Consider the following 22,895-nt stretch of genomic DNA (forward strand, 5'->3'; position numbering starts at 1 on the left):
GTGTATCTATTTATCTATCTTCCCGTCAAGGAAACTACTGTGTAATAACTGTATTCTAGTTGTTTTACTCAAATTTACTCAATTTTATCCTTAAATAATTCAATGTTTATCCATATAAAAAGAATCAATGAAGAAAACTATTAAGATTTTGTTGGGCAATAAAATATGTTGGAAATTTGAGTTGGTCTTTAGTGCAACCTAGTTCCCGGGAAAGGAAGATGGTTTGCCGCAATAATCTTTTGCACATTTCTCTGTAAGAATCAAGTGGTTGATTGAGATATCTAATACAAGTCAGGTGTTACATGTGATATGAAAAATTCTGTATAATATGCAAAATTTATTTAATACTGTCACATACGGCATTTAAATGGAGAGCATGATTTGCCTTCCTCTGAGAGAGATAACAAGATTACAAAGCAAAAACAAATAGAGTTACCCCTCTTTGTACTGACTCTCCATATGAGTTTTAATCCTGTTTCTAAATTTATAATTTAATGTGCATGCATCTTATATGCATCACCCTATGTTGATATTTTAAAAAACAGAAGTGACAGAGCTGCAATATGTAAGATCCGTATAAGCGCTCATACACTGATGATTGAAAGAGGGAGACATCTAAATATTCCCAGAAATGAGAGATACTGCTCTGTATGTAATTCTGGTCAAATTGAAAATGAAAAACATTTTCTTTTACATTATGAAAAATACTCAACTAAGAGGGACATATTTTACCATAAAGTCTCAAATATAATCGTTGATCCTACAAAATTTCAAAAACATGAAAATAATATAATCTTTTCATTAAATAATAATTCATACACAATCCTAAAATTAACTTCCTCTTTCATCTCAGACAGTTTGAACCTGCGTAAAGCAGAACAAACTCTATAAAATTGCTAATAATCATTGTTCATAATATTACATATTAATATTGTCATTATTTTCAATACTTAATATGTTTGACCAACTAAGTAATTGATATATTTTTTTTTTAATCATTTACTGTTGATGATATTGATATCGTTCGATGATATTGTTCTAAATATGCCTATTGATATTCTATGCATTATTACTATTTGTATACCAGTTGTATGGGCCATTGCCAATTATTGTAATTGTGTTTGTGCCAATAAAATATTTGTATTTGTATTTGTATTTGTATATAAGATTATAATACTGAATAGTGATTTTTCTAGGCACTTGAGGAGGCTTGCGGGTATAAAAATTTCAGAAATAATCAAACATTTTTTTTTTCATTACAAATTTTATTTAATACTTTATTAGTTGTTACTTTGTCATATGGTACAAAAATCATTCAAATAAATCAAATCGTGTTGGCCCCAGATGACTTTTAAAATTTATGTTTCACTGAAAAAGCTCCAAATTATCTCCCTTTTGGGGCAAAAATGTAATTTTTTGGCATTAAAATTGAAATATCTTTTTAGCTCATCGGTGACCAATTTTTTTTTATTATTGTTTTCAAATAAGCTGTACTTAAACTAAACTGTAGTAAAATTTTAGCGATTTCTGTAATTTAGTTCTTTTTTTATTTCGATATTACCTCTTTTTCTCCTTTCAGTTCAACAGAAAAAAGGTACTTTTACAAAAATGTATGCTTTTTTCGAAGGCAGATTGTGAGCGCAAATGAACGGTGACCCCATTTTTTATTTTATTTTTCTAATGAGTATAAAATCAAGTTCATTTATAGAAAATTATAGCGAAATCCTATATTATGAAATTTTTTTTATTTAGACCCGCGAGCCCCCTTAAAGGGAAACTTCGCAAAAAAATCAAAAATTGATATTATGTTCATTCTGTATAAAAATGCTCAAATTCATGAATATTAAAGTTTTATTCTGCTTGATAAGAGATCACCATCGATTTTAAATTTTGAGTATCAATTCTCTCCGGTCGGCCATTTTGTTACCTTCTCCGAATTGCTCCCAAGATATGTCTAAGGACCAAAACTACAGTAACCCGATGTAGTCGTAATTGCGTGTTGATATCTTGTCAATCGTACGGTTGTTTTATCCAACTAGTTAACTATAACTAAGTTGATACAGAAAATTTTCTTATCTTTTTTTTTTAATAACCATGATCTGTTATTTTTAACAATAATGATAGTATTGGAATTAGTTAAAAAGTAAAAGTTTCAAATCATAAATAAGTGTTCCGTGAAACTTGAATTGTTTTCGGAAATCTAATTAGTTCATAATTCTTTTATGTAATAAACTTTATTCAAATAAATTAGGATCTTCGCTCCACTGATCACCTGCATGGCTAAAGGTATTACTCCCAAAGGTATTGCAGGGGGTGTGACACGTCCAGGTATTCAAGCGATTTCCTGTCGACCTTGCAAATTCATGCATCGTTTCACTTCTTAGGGTATTGGTCAGTGTACACGGCCGATAACTTATAACTTTCCATTTTGAACTATTAGGTGTATAATATGCATCTCTATCTTGCGTGTCCGAAAGTGATATTATATACTAGTCATTACTAAATTCATACCAAGGATTTGTATAGTTAGTCTAACTATACAAATCCTTGCTCATACGCTTGTTCATGAATAAAATTTCTGATGTAAAGAAAATTATTTATAAAAATATAGATAATACCTAAAAATAAACAACAGATTTGATGAAATAAAAATCTATATACATATTTTTTGTCAATGGTGAAGGACAGATCGGACCATACCAGAAATTTTGATTTAAAAAAATGTACGCACTTGTTGACCATCGTATATACGCCAGGATAAAAAGTTACGGAACTATAGTGCAAATTCAAATATATACATGTATACATTGTACATAAGAAAGAAACATACATTTTGTGTAAATTGTGGTAAAAGTTTTGTTAGTGGACTAGTCCACGTATGCCAACAGTATGTAATCATCAAATGTCGAAAGACTATTGTATACCAAAAGAAGAAGAAGAAGAGATTTAAATACAGGTCGATATATAACTTTCTTTGGCTCATCGAAGTTATGGACATTTATATATCAATTAGATTGTTCTCGAATAAAAGAAGAAATTCGTCATCATCACAATTGTTCCGACATGCATGTTATATGTACGCAACTGGACGTACACTAATAATCCCTAAGGGATGTGAATATTTTCCAGGAAAACTATAGAGTATCAAAGTTTCAAATCAATTTCGGGATTTATTTTCTTTCTTGATATTCAATGACAGCAATTTAAAGAACAAACTGCTTGTCCGCTTTATAGGTATTCTTGCCAGTTGAAACAGACTTATAATAACATTAATAAACAATAGGGAAAGATGACATTAAATTCGTTCTGGTTTTTTTTTTTATACATTGTTGGTCAAATAGCTAAAGTACATTGTATTATATATAATTGGGCCCGATATAGTTACGGTGTGAGACGAAGACTTTTTTGTTAAGGACATTCCCGATTATGTAAAACAAAATGTTGTTGTTTTTCACACTTGAAAAGCATATATGTTCGTAAATTTCGATTCCATTCCAAAAAGATTCTTAAATTTTCTGTCAATTTTTTAAAAAAAATTATCAAATATCTGAAGTATTCGTGCTTTGTGAGATTTGAAATATTTTGATGAAAACATTAATTCCTAAATAGGTAATTAAAGATAACTTTGGATGGACTAAATTATATAATTGCAATTGTTAATGATCTGTTTGAAATATTTAAGGCTGCCGATCCTAATCTAAAATAGTACAATTTTTGGTTCATACACTCGTAATTAGAAGGCCATTTTTATTATGAATTTATACTTCAATTAAAATAATAAAGTATTTTATCGTTACTGAATTAATCAAAAGTCATAATTCATTTAAAAGTGATCTTATAATGCTTATGCAAAATATAAAAATATACAACAGCTATCCAGTTATTGTGCGACCTTATTATTCCCGTTAATTAATTAACTTTTTTTTACATTTCTGCAGGGACGTCTATATAAGTCCTTGATTTCTGTGTCTAAAACTTTGACTGACTCCCGTTTTCAATTCATACGAAATGTTGTTCACACCTTCAAGCCAGTAAACCGTGACGCCTAGATTTCACTGAATGAGGATCAAAGGATTAGAATTACATAATGCTATGCATTAATCCTTTAATTACCTTGAGTTAACCGACGCACTCAACATTCTTTAGGTGTCACAAAACAATACACATTTTATTTCCACCGTACAAGCAAGTGAAAATGTTTGATGGAATGAAGCAAAAAGGTCAAAATACAAACGTGTATTTTTATTACACTATTGATCATGTCAATTTCATATGTTTGTTTAAATTATTTGTAGAAAAAATCATAAAAATGTTCTCTTGTATGAATTAATTTTATTATTAAAATTCGATTTAAAATATCCACACGATCTAATTTTAAAAGTTGCATGGCTATCACTTATTTTTCGTTGGTTAATAGCTACACCAAAAGTCGTCGATGCGCTTTAAATGGCGTTATTAAATGGTTAACGAACAAGACTTAAATGAGATATTTTCACTCCCGGCATGCATCAAAGACTTAAACTACGTCACATAAGTCAGGAAGTTTCAAGAAATAAAATTAATAATTCCCAATTTTCTCCTTTATTAGATTTCATATCAAAATAAAACTTGGTGAATATGTTTTTTATGGTATTATGAACAAAATAAGATTAAAAGTGAAAATTCGCGAATTATCCCTTTAAATATATATATATATATATATATAAATACTTCATGTATTGTATCAGAGATCCTTGTTTAATTCCTACAAGAAGGTAACACCTCCCGAAAGAAAGCTTATTTTTAAAAGCTAGAGTTGGAGGAGGGGATAAGGTCTCCGCGCAATGCTAGGCGGTTTTGTCGTAAAAGTTAGAAACAAAAAGTACAGGTTCCAGCCACGGCGCCGGGGAGGAAATTGTGAATCAAATCTACTCTAACATCTTTAGGTTGATTTTCTAGGCACTTTATATATTTATCATATACTTAGACTAAATAACATATGACTTTTACCGTATGATAATAGCATTAAATTAAAGTATTTTCCATATTTTTCGAATTGGTGCTTAGCGGGCTGATATGAAAAGTTTATCACATACTTCGATTGTTATCACATGCCTTTCCGTAACGTTATCACATTGCATTCCGGTGATACTCGGCAAATTCCGGAAACTACACCTCAATGCTACGTTTTCAGTGAAAAACATTACAAAGTAGTGTATAAAACAATTATTTGAATACTGGAAAGTATGTTGTGTAAAATAATTAAATTAAATTAAAAAAAAAAGAAAAAAAAATATTGAATAAATGCATTTTGAAGTTTTTCTGAAACATTATTTAGAAAGTTACTTTAAAAAGGTTGACTTTTCTAAACAATGTTCATTATGTATATTGTTGAATTATTTTTTTGTCGATTTGTCCATATTAAAATGTGTTTTTTTTTCTCTCTGTTGAGGCATATGATAGAAAGATTTCATATTGAATGAATCAAATTTTGGGTCCGACGTCCGTGAACTTTATACTCTTTCAACTTCTTTTCGGGAACCATGTAGAAGGATCAATATAAGAATCTGTTATTTTTCTCTACTGTTGAAGCATATGATAAAAAGATCATAACATGTCATTTTTCATATCGCATGTATTATCAGCCCTCGGTCAATATCAGCCCTCGAGCCATGCGGCTCTTGGGCTGATATTGAACCTAGGGCTGATAATACATGCGATATGAAAAATGCCATGTAATAATCTGATAATATATACTGCATATACATTTAATGGACAATTTATAAGCCGGGTAAGGGAGGTAGGTTATTCAATAAAAAAATTGTACAATGTTATGATGTTGGATTACCTCCCTTACAAAGCTATTAAATTATCTTTTTAAAGTAGTACGGTGACAAATAAGGTAAATTTGAAAATTTAATGGACTGAAGTACCTCATGGCTAATTTTGGTCTTATTTTGGTCTTATTTTGTAGATAAATATAATATCCTTTGATTAAGGCATGTCGTATAGTGCCAAAGTGGTGCAGATTTTTGAAAATTGCGTTCAAAGGTCAAAAGGGGGGATTTAAAAAAATTGCAAATTTTAGACATTTTGGACAATTTCTCGGTAGTCTCTCATGTTAACTGAGATTTTTTTTCGATGAAAGCATGCGCTACGAATTCTCCACAAATACAGCTAGTCATATTTATGTCTGATTACCAGATATTAGTGATACGTACCCTCGCTTGCAACATGTACGAAAATGAAACAAATATCTTTATTTACGGAAATTATCGACAAAAAATATTCATAATTAAGATTTAGCTATGCAATAATATATGGCCACATATAAAGATATTTTTGGGAAAGTTTTGTTAAAATGCCATAAAGAACAGAGGAGAAATAAGAACTGTAAAGTTTACACTCAATGCTACGTTTTCAGTGAAAAACATTACAAAGTAGTGTATAAAACAATTATTTGAATACTGGAAAGTATGTTGTGTAAAATAATTAAATTAAATTAAAAAAAAAAGAAAAAAAAATATTGAATAAATGCATTTTGAAGTTTTTCTGAAACATTATTTAGAAAGTTACTTTAAAAAGGTTGACTTTTCTAAAACATAATTAAGATTTAGCTATGCAATAATATATGGCCACATATAAAGATATTTTTGGGAAAGTTTTGTTAAAATGCCATAAAGAACAGAGGAGAAATAAGAACTGTAAAGTTTACACTCTGTCCATAGTGTTATGGAAAAAAAATGATGAAATTCGTTTCTGATTATTTAAACTTAAAAGGATGTAAGAACTATAAAAATGAGTCCTCATGTTCATGAAACTATAGTACATGAAATTTGTTTTTATTCTTATAAATAAATCGGTACTAGACCAATTGCACATTGAGAAGATGTGTCCCCCGTTTTTTTAAATTTTATATACAACAACAACAGACAAGGTTGTCGTTTTTTTATGTGGTTCATAAATGTTTCACAATTTCAAAAATCAATTTTTGAAGCCCTTACTGTTCGGTGCGAGCCAAGGCTACGTTTTGAAGACCGAACTTTGACCTTTAATGGTTAAATGACCTTGATGTCTTATTGGAACTCATACCATATCTTCTTATATCTATAAACAATGGAATATATAGCAGATTTGAAAGCCCGATATATATGTAAATAAATATTCACATGGAAATTAAGCTTCAAAAGGTGCTGTCAATGTTTAATTATAATACACTATTACTAGACATCAATATGCACATCAATTTGAAAAGGTAACGGAATACTAGAGAAAAAAGTGGATGTCATTGTATGACGCCGACAATATGAGTTTTTTCAGATCACCATGTACTGATTGACCATTGCTTCTGGGATCATTTGATCCGCGGTGAAGTGATTTTCACTGCAAAATATGTGTCAATATAAGAACCAGCTAGAATGACAAATTTTGATACATGCATGTTTTTCCCGACCCCTTGTTATTGTCTTCTTTTGCCAATCTCGATTGTAGAAGACGTATCGCATCCTGTAAGAGCGCCACGAGTTTCTGTTGGTGTGCCAGACATCCTTTAAAAAAGTTGCATATGTCGTGAGTAGGTAAAAAATCAAAGAATAAGACCTTATTAGAAAAAAACATAACTGTCATGATTTTAACATGATGCAACCCCTGGAATAACTTTTCAATATCTGTTCATTGGCAAAAAGAGGCGGCAGAATAATTCTTATATATGCCGCTTCTGTGAGTCCCTTACAAATCCTACACAAAATTGCTTCACAGTCTATAGATTTTGAAAATATCCCGATATATATTTTGTCATGTTCTTCCAAATCAAAATCATTGTAGTGCGATAGTGCATAGTTACAGTGTACCTTCAAATCTTATCAACCCATGTTTATTTTCAGGTGCACAAAGAAATTTCATACAATCCCTTATTGATCTGCATTCAATGACTTGAATAACAATTTGGATCTACCACCATTTGAAATAAACCTTATTGTATCTTTGACTATGTGGTATGGGATTTGCTCATTGTTGAAGGTCGTACGGTAACCTATAGTTGTAAATATCTGTGTCATTTTGGTCTCTTGTGAAGAGTTATTCCATTGGCAATCATACCACATCTTCTTTTTATATACACCAATGTCCGATGTAAGGGGAGGGGTGGGCTCCTGCTGACATGTTTAACCTCGCCACATTCTTGTTTGAACTGTTTGATATTTGTCAATTCGGGCCCTTTATTGCCGACTATGCGGTAAGGGCTTTGCTTATTGTTGAAGGCCGTACAGTGACCTATAGTTGTAAATGTATGTGTATTTTTTGTCTTTTGTGGCCATTTTTTGAATTGGCAATCATACCACAATTTTTTTTTTATGGTTTTAAAGCAGTCATTGGCCAAATCTCAATAACTGTTGTACATTTTACATAAAGACTTTGGACAATACCAATACCATATTTTAATCAGGGGTGTACTGGTTCTTCATAAAGGAATATCACACACTCAGCCTAAGTATACATTTCCGTTCAGTATCAAATGAGAGTGCATTGTAATCATTAGCCATTTGAAAAAAATTGTCATCTACTAAACAGGCAAAATATTTACCAGTCTGAGAGAGGTTGGAATTCATTGTAAAGATAGAAATGATTTGAAATCTCGAACGATCATAAACAGCTTTTTAGATTTTTTTTCACAAAATGCAATATCTGTAAACAAATGTATATGGCACAAACTATATACGACAACGTACATGTTTTTTTTCTTTCTTAAGCTAACAAATCATCCTGTAGACTTAATGAATGAAGACATGCTGCACTGTAGTATTTGAAAAGCAACATCATGTCCCGATTAATTTAAAACATCAGAAGCAAATGATTTTTAATTTCATCAAATAGTTAACAATGCATGCTGAATGTTGAAGTGGCTTGTCCTTGAAGTTATTTATTACGAGTAAACTCACCACTAGATGGTCTGCCTGATAATTTGCGTCATGATTTAAAACAATATTGGCACGCTCAAATGACTCAACATACCTTAATTGCTTAACTTGTTGTATGACTTTTGTGTCCAGAATAGACATTGTATACCAGTCATTGTAATGCCATGAAGCGTGTTTTAACGAAAGTTGATTCATCGTTACACGCATGTTTTTTTCTCTCTCACTAATTCAAATGCATGATCATGTTTTCTTCTTTTACATGTAAAGGCTTAATAACATGATCTAAGCTACTCTACTAGTTCTTATTAAGGGGGTCTCATTGGGGGGATCTGATCCCGTGTCCCGCTTACTGTTTTGTCAGATTCCTGTATCCCGCTTAATTACACTATATACGTATTCTAAACAATTCTCTTTTTTTTGTAAATTTCAATGTCCCGCTAGACTTTCCCGTTTTCACGGCACAATAATTTGACTTTCACGTTTCACGCTTACTGAAAATAAGCAATCCAGCGTCACGCTTAGACCCCAATGAGACCCACTATTGAATGGAATTAGCACCAACAATAATTTCCGGAATTTTTCGGATGTGTTCCAATGTGGTTTAAAATTAGTATTTTCGAAAAACAAGAATAAAAGCACCTCAAAAGTTATTAAACCTTAGCATCTGTACTTATTCAAGCACATCGACACAACTATTGATGCAAATATACATTCTTTTTTATAAAACTTAAGAAAATGCATATTAAATTCATTGTATTTCATATGATAGGGGTAAATAGGAAAGGGGAACGTTTCATGAATCATTGAGGTGAAAATTGAGTAGTAATACTGCTATGTGGTGAGTTTTATAAAAATGCTTGTAAAAGTTGATTTTTATGTTCTATCAAACTTTTATATATCAAAACTTCTTAAGTATTGGTTGTTCCATTATATTTTGTGAAAATTTACTATTGGTGATATATATAAGAAATGTAATAGACTTTGATAGACGGTAAGATTGACAAAAATATTACATACATTTGAAAATCGGCCAATTCACTCAATTTATATGTTCATCTGATATTAAAGCTTGATGTCAAATAAAAGCTGATACATCACTCTTTCATATGATGCCAAATTTGTTTATGATATCTTTATTTGGGAATTTATTATTAGCGTTCTCGTGTTTGAAAATGAAAAAGAAAAAAATCAGAAAATCTCACTTTTACATGATTTTACAAAAAAACTGCACCGTGGGAAAACTCTACGACAGGGATAAAATGAAAGTATAATGTTTACTCTATCTTCATGTGAATTTTCAGCCGTGAGGTATTTCGGTCCATTAAACTCCTTAACTAAGCGACTTTTCCCGATTTGTCACTCCACTAAAGGGACACTAGCTACGAGATATATAAAAAATCTAACATTATCTAATATTATTTTTTTTGCTCAATCATTAATGAAATGCAAATAGTGAAATAATAATTCGCTTTTAGCAGCCAGTATGGTTAAATTTTTTCAAAATAAGCTAAAAAACATTGAGTATGAATTATTCAGTTGCAAGTGAATAATTTGACATCATTGAATTTGTATTCATGTGAACTTCAATTTAACCCCTCAACTTCAGATGGATAACATGTGAATTGTATGTGTGAAGTTATTTAAAGGAATAGAATGTCAACATTGAAAGTGAAACAAAGGTAAATTATTTGATTGACTGATTTGATCCGAAAAAAATCATTCTTATACAGGTAAAAGCGATGATAAATATTTATTTTTCATTTATAGTAAGAAATAAAATAGACCTTGAAAAACCCATCAGCACGAGTTCGCTTAATCTATTTATATCTAACGTAAAGGTACCCAAATTGCACAGAGTACCCAAATTTCACCTATTTATTATAAATAGCAGCGGATATTTTACAAGATTTCCTAGAGACTAAACAATTTGTATTTTTATAATTTGATACTATGCACGTCTTTCAACATAAGTAAAAATATTAAGATATACACAAAACGCTCACAGTATTTATCAACAGATGTAGTGTTTACTGAAAAAGCAAAATGTACCGAAACATCACCATGCAACGTCATCACGTCATCTTTTTAAAATCAGCAAATACAATATGTTTCAAGTATCCATTTCTTAAAAAATGAAGAGTAAGCATGGACAAATATCCAATTGTTCAAAATATTTAAAAAAAAATTAAACAAAAGCTCTGTTATTCGACTTTTGACAATGCAAATTTAAGCATGGATGCATACTCTGTGTACTCCTTATTACAGAATCATTGATGGTTTGGAGGTTAGTTCAGACCAATTTTTCTATGATTCCAAATGGATTAAAAATGGTGTACCTATATAATAAAGAAGGATACGGCTACAAAATAGACAAAAAATGAAAATTTTTGTTTTGATCATAAAAAACACATAGTTGAAAAAACTGTCAAAATAGGTGCAATTTGGGTACCGTCACGTTATATGTATGTTTACATCACTTATATGGTCATCGGAGGACTTTAGAGGTCAACTCGATAGTTAATTAGATGTCGTCTAGACTAAAATACACATGAAACGAAGCTACATATTTTTATGCCTGTGCCCTGTTAATTGTTTTTAGACTTTTAATAGTTTGGATAAATTTTGTACATTGTTATAAATCAAATATGAGAATTTGATTAAAATCAGTGAACATGAATTTGACAGCTAGTGCACCTTTAAGAAAGAAAACAATTGGGAGAACAAAGTTTCTTCAAATAATTTTTTTTGGCCAAAAAAAGGGGGGAGCATTCAATAAGCAACAACATAGTGTATTGCATGAAAGCCAATGAAAGGAAGTTAATTTTTTTTTTTTTGGGGGGAGGGGGGATGTCATTTCGCACAGGCACAGTGTACTGCACAAAATTTTGTCCCAACTGTGCAGGTTTGAACTTCTGCCATTGCATCTTATTATTTTTTGTATATTTTCTGATGGGTTGAAGCTCCCCTACTGAATAATGGTCATTTTCAGTCTATTTATACCCCACGCAATGAAGTTGCGGAGGGTATATTTGTTGCGTGGGGTATAATGTTTTTTGACCCGTCCATCTGTCAGTCTGTCAGTCCTGTATCTTGTCATCCCAACTCCTCTCAAACCACACAACAGAATTTTTTAGATAAAAAGGACATATTATGTAGTTGTGCATATCGACAGGAAATTACAAATTTTTTTTTTCTCTAGGAGTTACGCCCCTTTGAACTTATTTATTTTAATGTATTACTGCAACAGTTTGTCATCGCAACTCCTCTGAAACTACACAACAGAATTTCACGAAACCTTTTCAGATAAAAAGGACATATTATGTTGTTGTGCATATCGACAGGAAATTACGATTCAATTTTTTTTCTAGGAGTTACGCCCCTTTGAACTTATTTGCTTCAATGTACTACTGCAACAGTTTGTCATTGCAACTCCTCTGAAACCACACAACAGAATTTCTTGAAACCTTTTTAGATAATCAGGACATAATATGCAGATGTGCATATTGACAGGAAATTACTATTCAATTTTTTTTTAAGGAGTTACGCCCCTTTGAACTTATTTAATTTAATGTACTACTGCAACAGTTTGTCATCGCAACTCCTCTGAAACTACACAACAGAATTTCATGAAACTTTGTAGATAGTAAGGACATACTTCGTAGATGTGCATTTGACAGGAAATTACAATTCATTTTTTTTTCTAGGAGGTACGCCCCTTTGAACTTATTTACTTCAATGTACTTCTGCAACAGTTTGTTATCTCAACTCCTCTGAAACCACACAACAGAATTTCATAAAACTTTGTAGATAATAAGGACATACTATGTAGATGTGCATATTGACAGGAAATTATTATCCAATATTTTTTCTTATACAATTTTTTTTTCTTACACTTATTTAATTTCTCCAATGACAATGTGGGGACCTGGGGTATGTGAGCGTGCTCACTAAGGTTCTTTAATTTTCGATTTTAATAAGACCTTGAGAGGTAAACATTGTTTCTTCATCATTCACTTATGACCTTGGAGTCACAGCAGTGTATCTATACTGACTGGAAGTAAAAGTGACTTGAGTGTCTTGTTGGGGAATTATTATTTGTAGAGAATTGTAATCAACATAAATGCTATTCATCTCTCATTTAGGAGGCTTGGGTGTTCAAAACTAGAGATTTTTCTTAAAATTCTTTAAAAGACTTTAAAATAGTGTTAATGTACTTTCAAATTTCAATATAAAACCTTGTTATTTTGTTTAAAATACATTATAATTAATGAGATTGCAGTTATTTTATATGGGTTTTATAGGAGAAAATAAATTCTATATAATTTGAGGACACACCAAACAAAATGAATTGATAAAAATTCAATGAAAAAATTAATTTTCAAAATAAAAATAGGGGTCACAGGCTTCATTGTCAAAAACACAAATTGACCTATCAAATTGAATATAATTATCTGCCCTTGATTTTAATAGGATTTTTCTGATTAAAAAAGAATCAGTTGTATATGGATTGATACTTTGAAAAAGTATTTTTGCAACATATCCTGAATGGATGCACAGATAAAGACACCTAATTACCATAAAGGTAGTTACAATATGATTTTGATATACATATCCATCATCCCCTGTCTTAAAGATAAATAGTTGTACTTGGAGGAAAGCTGCTAAAAATATATTTGTACCGGTTTTAGATGCTTTTGTTTTTGATAAGGTCATATTAATAAGAGAGAGGTTTGATAGTTATAACTTATATGTGAAAGATTTTGAAAGATTCTTTAAAGGTTTATCATTGTTTCATATAGTTTTTCACCTGAACAACAATGTCATTTTAGTTATTGACTTTGATTAAAAACTTACTATATGTATCATATTCTTGTGAATTTATGATATTGTCAGATTTTAACATGAATTTATTTTAATCTCAGGTCAGACTTATCATCATCTGAAGCATGCTGGAGTGTCTACTGAAGTGATGTACCAGTTTCAAGGAGGAGATTAAGTCAGCAGACATATATGTTGTGAAAGGAGAGCAGTGCATAAGTCCTTATTAACGGTAGATTTTTCATTTGACTTTTGAATGGAGACATTCCATAAAATGTATGGAAAAGTATCAATTTTTCTTCTAAATGGAGACATTCTATAAAATTCATGAAAATAACTTATTTTGACATATGTGTGGCGAATAATATTTTATAGAAATGAATGAGTTACAAATAGACATAGGAATATTGATACATGTACAGGTAGATAGATACCTGGAATGTAAAACAAATTAACAGTAATGATTCCAATGTACTTTTGACAAACAAATATTTGGCATCTTACAGTGAAGTATCAGATGTGAATTAACTTCTTAGAACAGTAATCAAGAGGGGAAAAATGAAAGAAAAAAAGTAACAATAGGAAAAAATAAAAATTTTAAGAAAGTAAAATATCTGTTCCAAATTGTGGTCAAAGATAATAAAATACTGAAAAACATTGACTTTGTTAATTGAATATGACTTGTGTGGTCTCTCATCTGCTTCTCTTGTGTAAAGTTATGCTGAAAAGATACAGATTATTGATATATATCTACCACATACCGTACATGTATTTACACATGAAATTACCAAATGTATGGTGGCAATTAAAGATTTACATAAATGACTTTGTTAATGAATGACCTGGAAAACAATCAGAATTCAAACCCAATGTTTTTTTTTCTAAAAGAAAAGTACAGCAATGGCCAAATAAAATAGTATGTATGGTTCCAGTTGCATTTAAAAACAGTTAAGGTAGGAAGGTAGGGTTGTTTATTTATTTTATAGTTTTTTTTACATTGAGTCTATGGGAGCAAAATTCTGACTTTAACAGTGCTTAATGAAAAATGACAAAAATATCTTTAGGGTAGGCTATTATTAAGACTAAAAAGTTTTATTTGGCTCAAGAAATAAAAGAGTACAATTTGTTTTGACTTATCTCCCTTTGGATATACTGTGAACCTGATTACTTGTACGGTATACAGCTGTGATTCACATTGATTTAAATTAAATGTGGAAAACTATTATTCTTTTTAAACACTTTTGTTAAAAAAGAAAACATAAAAAATACATTAATTTCTTTCCTCAATTGCCAGTTATTGATTTTGTATTAAGGTGTGTGTTGATTTTAACCTCAAAAGGAAGAAAATGTGCAAATAAAAGTGATTTGCACTGACTCTAATATACTGTTCAAATAGTTTAAGTGAATTAGTAGTTTCCTGTGTATTGTTGATTATTGAACGATATAGATTTAATATTAGATCTAAGATGATACCATTGTGACATTGACTATTTGTACAGTGAGAGTGTGGCGACGTTGGTCCATTTGTTTAATTAATTTCACTGCAAGTCAGACAGCATAAACACCACAATAATCGTTACATAATACTATTTATAACAAATTGACTATTAGCCGATATGAATGGGAAAAAGAAATATCTTTTATGAATTGATAAAAATTTGAAGATGCTGAGAGTGAAAGAAGAGAACAGAGATCATAATTCAAAGGACAGACAACTTAATGCCCAAATGAAAAAATTTAAAGAGACCATTCCATAGAAAATTAAAAGATTGAGTAGAAGGGACATTGCAAAAATTTGGGGATAAATTAGAAGAGTAAGAAATACCTGTTCCAAATACTAGTGTTATCCATTAAAAGTATAAGTATCAATTGTATGCCCTTTTAAACTGATTGATCGATTTTATTGGTGATTTCTTACTGTCCAGTGGAAAGTATTTTACACATGTGTAGTACAAGAACAAATTAAACAATATAATACCATGGCAGTTTCTGCAAGGTGGATGGAATGGGATGAATGACAGAAAATCTATACCACCACAGGAATAAGAGTATATGATGGGTAACGGCAGACATTTTCCCTTGAAGTTGGTAACATATTGAACCCTTGAAGCCTTAATATGACAAGGTTTTTATATGTACGATAATCTCACGGATATGGCTATTTGGAATAAATAGTCCAATCTGAATGGACAACTGAGATTTGGCACAAAATGTTATAAATGATCTCATTGGGATTATGATATATCAAATTTAATGAAGTACATATGTTTTTCTCTCTCAAAAAAAAAGGTACATGTATTTTTCTTTTTATTTATCTGTGATTTGACTGAAGAATTGGATAACAAATTTCCCAGATTTCAGACCTCTTAATATATAATGATGCTTTTTATAAAAGAAGAATAGAGAATGGAAGTGGGGAATGTGTCAAGGAGCATAAAACAGCCCATGATCACCGTATACATATATTCTATACATTTATGACTATTGTAATGCCTTTTAAGAATATATAAAGAGTTTAAAATTTAGAATTACAGGTAGTTGAAAATTTCTTCTTTAGAAAAAGTAGAAAAACTACAAAGAGATAATAAATTGGTACCTTCAATGAATAATACAATTTAATATCAGAAAGTTTTATTGTCCAGATTTAATATAACTGAAAATTAGATTTTATTAGGTTAATAATTGAACTTTGTAATTTTAGATTTATGTCCTTCAAAGCTACAACTCAGTGATTTTCCCAAACAATTTGTATTTTGATAATTTAATGGAAGTTAAAAATAGATTTAAAATGAGAGTTAGTTTCTGAAACATGACAGCTTGATTGTAAAATATCAATATATTAAAAATTTAATGTAAGATCATAGACACTGTGTCTTTTTTCTGAAACAAACAATTGCAATACAATTATTTTTATTTTCAGATTATTCATGTTACTCAGTTTTCATTACACACTTGAATCCTCAAGAAATGTTTCATATAAAGCAGCTTCTAACAGCTTAATTCTGAAGTTTCTGAAGCAAACCACTTTCATATGATGTTGTAATCTTTACAATTTTCTGCTTTATATTGATTCTGTCTTCAAAATAGATTGCAGCTTTAATTTTTATGGCATCTTGAATTGAATCTATTTTACAATTTATTTGTTTTGGTCTTCCCTTGCCTACAGGCAAAATAAGGTATGCTTTTGTTAAAGTTTGTGATACAATTGGTTTAAGTTGACCACTATAGTAAATCATTGATATAATAGCATTGCCACATCTCATTTCCATGGAAATTATTTGGCTTTGACTCCTTCTAAGTTCTGGTTTTTTTTTTACTTTGAAACATTGGCTTGGTTTGAATAGTAAAGTTAGGGTCACAGTATACACCTTTGGTATAGGATCATAGTGTACACCTTTGGTATAGGATCACAGTGTACACCTTTGGTATATGATCACACTGTACACCTTTGGTATATGATCATAGTGTACACCTTTGATATAGGATCACAGTGTACACCTTTGGTATAGGATCATAGTGTACACCTTTGGTATAGGATCACAGTGTACACCTTTGGTATATGATCATAGTGTACACCTTTGGTATATGATCATAGTGTACACCTTTGATATAGGATCACAGTGTACACCTTTGGTATATGATCATAGTGTACACCTTTGGTATAGGATCACAGTGTACACCTTTGATATATGATCATAGTGTACACCTTTGGTATAGGATCACAGTGTACACCTTTGATATAGGATCACAGTGTACACCTTTGGTATAGGATCACAGTGTACACCTTTGGTATAGGATCACAGTGTACACCTTTGATATAGGATCACAGTTTACACCTTTGGTATAGGATCACAGTGTACACCTTTGGTATATGATCACAGTTTACACCTTTGGTACAGGATAACAGTGTACATCTTTGGTGAAGGATCACAGTGTACATCTTGGTAAATGATCACAGTGTACATCTTTGGTATAGGATCACAATGTACACCTTTGGTATATGATCACAATGTACATCTTTGGTATATGATAACAGTGTACACCTTTGGTATATGATCACAGTGTACACCTTTGGTATAGGATAACAGTGTACATCTTTGGTGAAGGATCACAGTTTACAACTTAGCTATTGAATCACAGTGTACATCTTTGGTATAGTATCACAATGCTAGTTTATTATGGGGTTAAGTTTTTTTCTAATAGTTATTTAATGGAGAAGATACTAGAAAAGTTTAAAGTAGCATAATTGTTATCTGTATCAAGTTTTCAAGAGTGTTTTATCTGTTTGAACTAGTTTCAAATGGCATGCAATCTTTTGGCTTTCAATTTTAATTAAACTTCATTAAAATTAAATTTTGGAGAAAAGCCCCAAAGTTTCACTTAAACACCTTTATGCTTTAAACAAGTTGTGTCAGAACTTAAATGCAATTGAACTAAGCCAAGCAGACAATATGCATTTGAAGTACGTAATTAAACACACAAGTTTTATTACATTTAAAACAACATGAACATATCATTAATGTTGTTATACATATTTCTTGCACATTAACATGATCATTTGTAATTCTCCTTGAAGCAAACATGTAGATATAGGATAATGAACAGATCACAGGCGAAGCAATTTTGATAGATGGTGAGATTAAGTAAAAGTGCAATAAACCTCAAAGCCTTATATTTTTTACTATGCCTATGTCCCATCTTACAAGGACAAACTATAGACTTTCGTTGTACAAGTTATATTCATTTTGGAAGGAACTTTGATACATGTAAAACATATCTAAAATTGGTTGATTTTGTAGTTTTAGGTCCATATGGTTTTGATGAACTTCAGATACGGTAAAAGAATAAATTTGAAAAATTTATGTGGTTGCAATACTGAATTTCCTCTGGCTGTCTATCACATGACATGTTTGACAGATTTTTTTTATGATGGACTGTAGATTGAGCTTCCTGAAATTTAATATTAAGCTTCATTTGAGAATGTTATACAGTCTGTTGCATTCTCACATTGCTCATCTCGTCAACTGCCTTTTTACCTAGTACATGTGGACTATGTGTACTTATATATTCTTGCATGCTGGCACTTTTTTCTGGCATTTTTCTAACAAACTGTGAGTAAAACTTCCTTAATTTTTTGTAGGTGAAGCTTTGTGATGTGTTTTATAATTCAACTTTCTATTGTTCCTAAGCATGCACTAATAGCAGTGTTTTATTATAGTGAGAAATAGCTCACATTACATCTTTCAGTTGCTCTGGTCTGTTTGGAGCTGGTAGATTAGTATTTCTGTTTATTTTAAAATAGAAGAGAGACATGATATTGGAATAGAAGAATGAATAACATACTATAGTACTCAAGATAATATTTTGGCCAGAATGCCTGTCTGTTGCAGTTCTTCAAGTTGATTGTGTGTGTATGATTTTAAAAAATGATTATTTTATTGAGCATACATGTATTTGTTTCCAGTGGTGGATCATAAGTGAGGACCCACTGACTGCCTAAGAGGGGACTTGCTCTAGTCATGCTTCAGTGATTGCCTGTATAATCAACCAATTTTTTTTCCCAAAAAAGGGGGACCCTAAATCTGCATCCGAAGGCTATTTCAATTTTTATAGATGTACTTTTTCTGTAGCTGCAGTCAGTGCATGCAAACATAATGTAAGGGGCTACCATTTGAATTTTATGGGGGAAGCTGCTAGAATGAAAAAGTTTAATATAATCTCTGTCCTCCCTTTTTATTTTTCACTCTATTTGGTACTGCTTTTTTATTTATAAGTTTATCCTTTTTTGGCTAAGTTGTTCATCCTGTCTTTTTTTTTTTAACTCAAAACTCCTGCCTTTTTTTCACCCCCTAAAAATCAAATGGTAGCTCCCTGGACAGATGTTTTCATCATGAAAATAGGAGAAAGCAAATGAATTTCTATTTGATTTCCAAAAATAATTCAGGAGAGTATATTAAAGTTATATTGAAGAAGGGAAAGAAAAAACTCAAACGATTTATTTGGTAATACTTGTTTGATGAATTTTCTCTTTTCTCTCCAGATATCCAAATACTTCAAGAACCTAGAACATAACCAGTGATAAATTGAAACAACCTTGACGGGAAGCTTGAAACAACCTTGACGGGAAGCTTAAAACAACCTTGACGGGAAGCTTGAAACAACCTTGACGGGAAGCTTGAAACAACCTTGACGGGAAGCTTGAAACAACCTTGGCGGGAAGCTTGAAACAACCTTGACGGGAAGCTTGAAACAACCTTGACGGGAAGCAGATGATTTAAATAATCCAAACCCACACAGACAGAAAAAACAGGGTTTGATTTATATTGTTGTCAGATTGGAAAGGCAAAAACATTAAAATCTGATGATCAATATACAGTTAAAAAAAATGACGGTAATAATGTTGATTTGTTGTACAGTTACAATTGATTGATTATTTGATTTTAATTCAGCATTAGTATGTAATGACCAAGTTAAATGGCGCATTATGTAATGTATGACATTTGCTTTAAGTGGCATTTATATTTCCCTGCATTCTTTTTTTGTTCTAGCAGAACAAACCAGATGCCTGTCCTCAACAATTAATCTAGGTTTAAGAATATTAAAAAATCAAAAAAAATCAAATGCACCACTAAAAAATTGTTACTCTTCATTTTCTAAGTGTGTAGTTTTGTTGAAATTTAACCAACTTTGTATTTTTTGCACTGGGGCAGAATTAGTCATTTGAGTAAAATAGAACTATTGTGACGTTAGATGTAACATATCAATGCATATATTATCATGGCTCTGTTTTGTAAAGGATATATCTTATGACTATCCTTTGTAATAAATTCCATTCTCTATGAACATGCGCATTGAGAATTATCTTGATTTGTACGTATATGGAAATATTTCTTGTATATCTAAATGCAGATGAATCTCAGCGACTTGAGGTTTGTTATCATTTTGGTATACCTTTATTGCTGTTATTGGTCCCTCCTTGCTGCCCCTCAATATTGTGTCACCTGCCCACAAGAAATTTTCAGATATGATTTGCAGAAAACATATTATCTAGTGCAAGTGACAGTTTTAAAATCTTAAATGCAAAGCTAATTGCAGGATAAAAGCTTTCTTGATTCCCATGTTTGTCATAAATGTTGCATAACTAAAATTGAGGACTTCCTTATAATAATTTTATTGGTTTTATAGATAAGAATTAAAACAATATAAGCCAATGTCATAACCCAGATAAGAGATATTATTTTTGAAGTTTATGATTAATTTGCACTCATTTTCAATACCAACAGCATTAAAAGTCAGTGTAAAACAATTGTTTTACATTTTAATGACGTAATTCTGTTACAGTGATTTAGTATTTTTATTTATTTTTTATTGATATTTGATTTTTAAGAGAATAATTCTGCAGCTCAAACAACAAATTTTATGCATTTGTTTTAAATCATTATGAATAACATTGGCAGTAGTAGCATTACTGAAATACATCCTTAAAGGCTTTTTATTGGAGATTTAGGCAACCTTTCATAAATGGTCCTTAGACTTATTACTGGTCATAACCTAATATAGTAATTGTCATGTCTGATAGTAACTTGTATATATATAGTCCGTTCATAGACAGCTATCTGGATGAAATTTAAGAAAACAGGAAAGGTTAAAGTTTATAGGAGTTACAGTGGAATACCAAATTCAAACATTGAAGCAAAGATAAGAATTGATAAATCTTTGTATGTTTAGATCTAAAGATGTATATTTGAGTTACAGGTATTTCAAAATTGTAAAGAATGCAGGAAGCAACAGAGAAAAAAAAAGAGTTTTGAAAGAGCTGATATGTGATTCTAAAAGATAATTGGTAAAATATTATTTTATGATCCATTTTACGCTGCAGCTCTAAAAGAAGTCTAAATTTATGTAATGTTTCATGAGGGGTGGCAGGACCTTTTTGGGATGTCAGGGATCGTGGGTTTTGAAGCTCAGGATTTCAGGATTGATCCTTTTGGGATCCGGGAATTCTTTTTTCAAATTTCAGGATGTCGGTATTTAAATTTCTTTAAATTAGGAACCTCGGGATCAGGACCCCTTCGACCCCCCTCTCTCATTGACATAGACCACACATCTCCTTCCATTTATACCACCTAGAGGTGGGGTTGGAGTGACTGAGTCCCACATTGATGGAGCTACATATATGTGTTTTGTGACTGTTCCCTGGTATAAGGAAGGGTCTGTTTATTCAGAACCTCTCTTTATACATGAAGCGTCTTGACTATGTATGTAATATATGACTCTAATCAACCTTAGCAACCAATTTTCAATCAATCTATATACTTGTATATTTAGCAATGTCTGTTTGTCTGTCTAAGTGCACTTAAAAGCTAACCTGTTCTAAATGCAAATTGGATATTAATAAAGCTAATCAAATATAACACTTTCAAAGGATGTGCATAAGGGAAAAAAGAAAGTCCCACATGTTTGAGGGGAGATATTAGAATTTTTTTATTCAGTATATGGTAATAAGTTTATAACCTGGTATAAGGAAAGGTAATCTTTATTTATAAAGATCAGTCACAGTTTTATCTTAAATCAACTGCTTCCTAATAAAAAAAAATGTGGCAGGTATTTAGTTTATGTATATAGGTATCATATGTGAAGTGTTAATGAATGAGTGTCACAAGATGATCTAGACCATTAGGATCTAAGCCTAGAGGATCCAGCAATCAAATAGGCTAACTTGTGGTCTTACGTTCCTAGATTCCTATCTTGATTGAACTTGACATACCTTTATACATAGATTATAATTAACATATAAATAGGTGAGAACTACCCTACAGATAATGAGGACAGAGAAAAGAAGGCTGTTGGCAGTAACAACACATTTTTATTTCAACATATATAATTAGATAGGTCAGTGAGAGAAATTGAAAGTTGATTTTACACCACCTTTCCTCCAGGTGTTTTATAATCGTGTAGATAAAGGTAATGAATGACTTAGGTGTATTGTGGTATACTGAGAAAATTACTCTATAACTACTGACAAATCATAACTTTGTTTGTAATTGAGGTAAAATTATTTAAATAGGTTATAAGGCTATTAAATTGCAATAAAAGAAGTTCAAATTATTGCTGAGCTTTTCAAATTTTTGGTTGTAGATTAGAGATGAATTTTATTAATATAAACAAGTTTTTAAAGAAATG

The 22,895-nt window shown here is 30.9% G+C and overlaps 1 long non-coding RNA gene across 1 annotated transcript; it reads left to right on the forward strand.

Moving 5' to 3' along the window:
- The first annotated feature begins 206 nt into the window (after positions 1–206).
- Positions 207–19,983, forward strand: LOC139485235 (uncharacterized). The gene is made up of 3 exons (XR_011655281.1): positions 207–253; positions 13,817–13,923; positions 19,753–19,983. It is a non-coding gene; the product is annotated as an uncharacterized lncRNA (long non-coding RNA).
- Positions 19,984–22,895: the final 2,912 nt, after the last annotated feature.

This window comes from Mytilus edulis, chromosome 8, assembly GCF_963676685.1.
Source record: "Mytilus edulis chromosome 8, xbMytEdul2.2, whole genome shotgun sequence".
Classification (NCBI taxonomy): domain Eukaryota; kingdom Metazoa; phylum Mollusca; class Bivalvia; order Mytilida; family Mytilidae; genus Mytilus; species Mytilus edulis.